The following is a 5,829-nucleotide window of genomic DNA, read 5'->3' on the forward strand; positions in this document are numbered from 1 at the left end:
GGTGGGGGGGTGTTGATAATGAACGTTGTCTGTATTACATATACGCATACATGTATCCGATACATAATAATTATTACGTAACGATTACAAACAATAACATAGTAATAATGTACGTTTAAAAGTCTAGTTACGCGTTAAAGTTTATTAGTTGATTTGCTAAAGCGAACGAAAAGTAAAGGAAGTATATATATAACTCATTATAGTGCCATCGTAACTGACTAATTAAAAGAAATACCAATTTTTTATGTTTTAAGTAGCCGTAAAAACTACTCCCGTAGGCTCTTAACGATTTGCGAGAAGTTTTCTTCTTCTTTTTCTTTTTTTTTTTTTTTCCCTTCGTTCTTATTCTTCTTTCTTCTTCTTGCGGCGTTCAAGACAAAGACTCGTTTCGCGTTCCGTTGTCGTTGATTATTGTCATTGACACCACGTGACAGGGGGCGTCGCGCGTGGGAGTGGGTCTCTTACGTCATAGCCATACGTACGCGATCCTTTCTCGTGTATTTGCACACGGAAACGATTTCCGCATATACACTTTTAGACACGCACTGTACACTGATACTTTTATCACACGCACAGATATATTTACAACCCCCCCAACTTACCCCCTCTTCAACCCCCTTGCCCATTGGGGGGGGCGCTCTTCCTCCCATACCACCCCTAACGCCGTACCCTCACGCGCGCGCCCACGCTTTCCAACATTTGGATTCATCGGCTGCTGACGATTTTGACAATTGAAAGGAGTCGCGTAAGTTGAAATTCTTTTTTCTTTTTTTTTTCTTTTCTTCTTCCTGCCCGACATACGATTCTGCACGCTCGACGTCGCGCGACGCTTACGAATAAATATAATGCGGTTGAATAATGTTGATTTTACATTATTACGTAGTAATGTTATATTATTATAGGATCGCAACTCTTTATTTGTACGTATCTCATTTTTCGGTGCTCGACATACCCAATTATTGTTACTACTATTATTACTATTATTATTATTATTATTATTATTATTACTGATTCTTACGATTATAATATCATATTGCCTATTGTCGATCGGTAATTATAATTATCAGAGTTATTGATTAATGATGGTTATTTGATATAATGCTCTATGCACATCACACGCATATACATACAATCATGTAAACACGTAAAACATTGTGGTTATATTTCAATGTATCAGCATAATGATATAATTATTGCGATGTTGCCCATAGAATACATTTTACTTGGTTTTTATATTTGGCAGTATTTCATTTATACGTCTTCTTATTCCATCGCTGTTTACCTTTGGCTCTCTTTGTTGCGTCTATCATTTTCTTTTCCTGTTTTCTTTACCTTTTTTTCCCTTTTCTTCTTTGTTCCGGCTTTCCCTTTACGCGAGTGCTCGGTTCTTTGGTGATTCTTTGTTGGTAACGCTTTGGGTTTTTTTTTTTCGTATTTTGTCGCGCTCAATTTGTTTTACACAATCGTATAATACGACGAGGGAAATGAAAATTGGGGTGAATAGGTTTTTTTTTTTTTGACGGAAGACGTTGTACGCTTATTACAAAATGCCACAATTGTTAACCGTGAAGATGTTGTTTTCCTCGAAACTAATTCTTTCGTTCTTTGAATAATTTTCGACTTCCGAAATACGCACGATAATATTATTATTGTATTAGGCTCATAATTGTTGTTAATTAGGAAAAAGTACACTATTTGTTATTGCTCGCCAGTGAAGAGATCTCGTGATGGCTTTCACGAGCAGGTATAGATTAGACGATAATCATGTAAATAAACGAATCCCACGTAATAACGTACTATTTACCAAGTTAATGATGGCCGAGATGGTTAAATCACTGCGAAGCTCATTTGACAAGGTTTTTTCAATTCCGACAGTTTGAATCGCGCGCGCAATCGGAATCCATCGTTTCCGGGCTGCACGCGAGTTTCACTCGCGAAGTTCCTGTCGTTGTTTTTCTCCCTGGGATGTAAATATGTAATATATATCGGGCTGTACTTACCATCACTTATTATCGGCACCTGAGCACTTACAATATTCACGAAAGATACGAGGCATCGCATATATACATATATATTTTATTAATCGATTCTCATTGACGACTGATCAATCGATGTCCGTTCGATTACGGAAAACAATGTTGAAAGTCGATCGTACGAAATATAAATGAATACACGTATACCGAATTAACTTTACACGCGTATCATTGTCAAATGGGCTTCGATGTTCTTCACTGTTCTTCCACCGTTAAGCAAAGGAGGAAGAAAAAGAAAAACAGTTAAGGGAAATCATTAAACGACAGCGAATCATTTCGATACCTACGAACGTGATCCGTTCCATCGAGTAAAAGTATAACGAATAAATCCTCCGATGTTGTATTTTACAAAGACACTATTCTTCTATGGCAGAATCGCGTAAGTCTCCGATGTACAGTTCATTTAATACAATTTGTACTTAGACATGTCGGAAACTGTCGTGACGAGGTGTAACGTTTGTTGGGAGAATTAGTTTTGTGAAAAGGGATAAAAGTGACGCTACAAAGATCATCTCGAGGGAACGGAATTATGGTAAATAATTGCTTTTCCTTGTTGGATTGCGCAATTGGTGACGTGCAGTTTTTAAAAGAGACAAAATACGAACGTTGAGGGAATGCAGGATAATCTTTTTGTGTCTTTTATTGTAATTAACGATTATTTTGTACAATTCCTTTTGAGGGTTATGATTATCCGTTATGCGGAATTCAAAATACTGGCCGTTATTTTGCAGAACAAGGTAATTTCGTTCGCGACCGTTAACTCTTTACGTTAATCGTGTGTCAGATCGTTTTGTGTTTTAATGTTAAAGATTTTTCAAAATAACGTCAAGTTGAATACTCGCGCGTAACAGTTGGTGCTGTCTTACGACGGGAGTTTTGAGAGTTCGTTACATACTAGAGACAGCGACGTACTGTCTCGGTGTTAACCTCAAATGAAAATCCTTCGCGACTTAACCGTGTTGTCTTTGTGTTGCATATTTATCATTGTGCTGTGAGAACTGTGCCAGTCGACAATTATTGTGTATTGGGTATATGCAGCTGTCTGTGTTGCGAAATTCGTGATTTAACGTCGTTCTTAAGAATTTACAAGTGCATGATCGGGGACTGTGTGAATGATTCTCGACGTAAACTCTAATACCGTAAATTCTCTTTGATCGAGTGTCAATGACTGTACATAAATATCGATTTGATTGATATTACCTAATTGCCTTATACGTTTTACGTGTACTGTATCCATTTGACAATGTTGACTTATACATTTTTCAAAAATCATTCGAACCTCTCTCCCTGTTAGTTTATGACGGAGATACACGTCGACGGTGCGACTTCTTTTTTTGTCAGCAAACACACTGTTATCTCTCCTTACGTATTTCTGTCTCGTCTACACCTTGACTAATATGTATTTCGAAAATATCTTGAGCACAGATAATCGGTACACACTTCAGCTGTGGGTCGATAACGTTCAGTGTGATGTATTGTGATTGCACTGGAGTACTGATGTAATTTTCATTGTGATGTCCATTAACGTACTTTATATGTTCGTAAACATGGAAGATCGATCGGTGATCGATAAGATCGTTGATCTAAGGAATGGTGCTTAATGTAGTGTCTGAGGATACAAAGTGAAGAAAAAGTTGTGCGATATTCTGACCAAAGAGTATTACGCGCTGTGACTTTGTATTAACGTGCATCGAAACTTTGTCGATTCGTTGAAAATTCCGATTCTGTATTTGTACTTTCTCGAAATTGCTGTCTTCGGTCGCTATTATTTGAAAATTCAAAATCTTATCGGTATACCCTTCTGTTTTTTCACAGTTTATCCGGTCTGTCTTCTATGTATGCGAATATATATCTGTCCTCTGTAGAAATGCCTTAATATCACGTGCCTCAATTAATATTTAAATTTGTTCACTTGCTTATATCTACTACTTATTAGTCTATGTAACAAATACGTGTAATATCGACTTATTCTTTGTACTGCTCTTGTAAATACATTAAGAATAATCACTGTCACTCTGTTGTCTATGTTTACAATGGTCTCAAGCTTGCAGTCATGCGGTTCTTATGTATTTTTGTAAGAATTTACTTATTTCACCCAATTCCGTCAATAATTTACTTATGCAAATATTCCGTATGACTGCAACTACGAAATTCTCTGTTCACTGCTTAACACTCGTTATCTTTCCCTTTTTCGCCTTTACAGCAAAGAATCGGTACTGAACAAAAACTTTTGTTGGCAGACGAAAATAATCTTCAGAACAAAAAAAAATGGATGGTTTGTGTCTTTTGGCAGGCTCTTAAGAATTTCAGACTTAAATGGTAAGATAACAGTTAATTTCTTATAATCTAATGGCAGACTTGTACATGACTTGAATTTATTATCCAGCATTAATTTTCATAATGAAAAAGGACTTAATGTTTGCATGAGATGAATATAATTGTTACTAATCCAATGGGAGTATTCACTGTTCTCAATATGAAACTGACGAACATAGTTTTCCCGAATAACTGGAATTAATGTTTACTATAAATGTAAGTTTAGCTGACTATTTATGTCGTAACTCGACACCTCTGTATGGCATGGATATGCTACAGGTTAGCTTCTCTGTATTGAATATAAATAATTCAGTCTCAGGTAAGGTTGACGGCTCTTGATCAAAGGACTTCACGCAGAGATGAATATAGGGAGATTGCCAATGAGCCGATTTTCATGGTCCAAGTTTTATTTCGATGTCGACGCGCCACCTGATCGGAGGACCCACGAACACCCGACGTCATTTTTGGTCAAGTATATGTATATAGTAATACTACGTATGATATTCGTGAGATCCATGAGACGCATGGATTTATACCTGGTGGCAATTTAAAACGTGTGTATTCTGGTGTCGACGCTGCCACCTTGGAGCCTTGAACAAGTCTCACTTTTGTGGTTGGTAAAAAATTATATTTCGAAATTTATTCAAAATATAAAATTGGGGCTTAAGTAAAATCTCACAAAATACACGGAATAGATCAAAATTGAACTGAACTTGTAAAGTATTGAAAATAAATTGCGTTCAAACTGAAATATTATTAAATTAAATGTTTCGAATTTAAAATAATTAATTAAATCAATAGAGTTAGATTTTAATACTTGAAAATCAGGAATTCTGGCAAAGAACATTTAGAAGTACTCGAAGCTGCGCGCAAATGCGTCGCGCAGACTCGGCGAGTGGGGAGAGCCGGGAAGTGGGGGAGCGCCGAAGGCAGCGCCGGACTCAGCGCTCATTCTTCCTCGAGCCGGTCTCCTATACTGGTCTCTTGGAATCGAGTCCTCTTATACATTTCGAACCTTCTTCTATTCTTATATTTATTTCTCCTTTACTTCCTTATTTCTTTATCTTTCATTCTTCACTTTCTTATTTATCTCTTTCCTCATTTCTTCTCGACTTTTATAACTTTATTCCTTACTTTTCTACTTCTTCATTTCTTTCTTATTACCTTATTCTCGCTTCTTTATTTCTATATCCATTTACAACCTTCTTCTTCTTCTTTATTTATTTCTTCTTTACTTCCTTATTTCTTTATATTTCATTCTTTACTTTCTCATTTATCTCTTTCCTTGTTTCTTCTCTATTTTTGCAACTCTATTCCTTACATTTCTATTTCTTGACTTTTTAAATTTTATCTTCCTTTATAACTTCTGGTTTCACTCTGTTCTCTCCCTCTTTACATTGTGCTTGTCTTACTGCTTGTATTACACTTCCAATTCCTTTGGTCGGGTCGAGCATATTAATTCAAGTAGTGATATAAGAGT

The 5,829-nt window shown here is 36.3% G+C and overlaps 1 long non-coding RNA gene across 2 annotated transcripts; it reads left to right on the forward strand.

The window, feature by feature from the left end:
* The first annotated feature begins 6 nt into the window (after positions 1–6).
* LOC107273691 lies at positions 7–5,100 on the forward strand. 2 transcript variants are annotated; one of them, XR_001539314.2, is made up of 3 exons: positions 7–4,352; positions 4,420–4,565; positions 4,663–5,100. It is a non-coding gene; the product is annotated as an uncharacterized LOC107273691 (long non-coding RNA). The 2 variants fall into 2 exon arrangements; XR_003061607.1 differs by having other exon boundaries at positions 7–4,565.
* Positions 5,101–5,829: the final 729 nt, after the last annotated feature.

This window comes from Cephus cinctus, unplaced genomic scaffold, assembly GCF_000341935.2.
Source record: "Cephus cinctus unplaced genomic scaffold, Ccin1 Ccin1_scaffold1780, whole genome shotgun sequence".
In the NCBI taxonomy this organism is placed as follows: Eukaryota; Metazoa; Arthropoda; class Insecta; order Hymenoptera; family Cephidae; genus Cephus; species Cephus cinctus.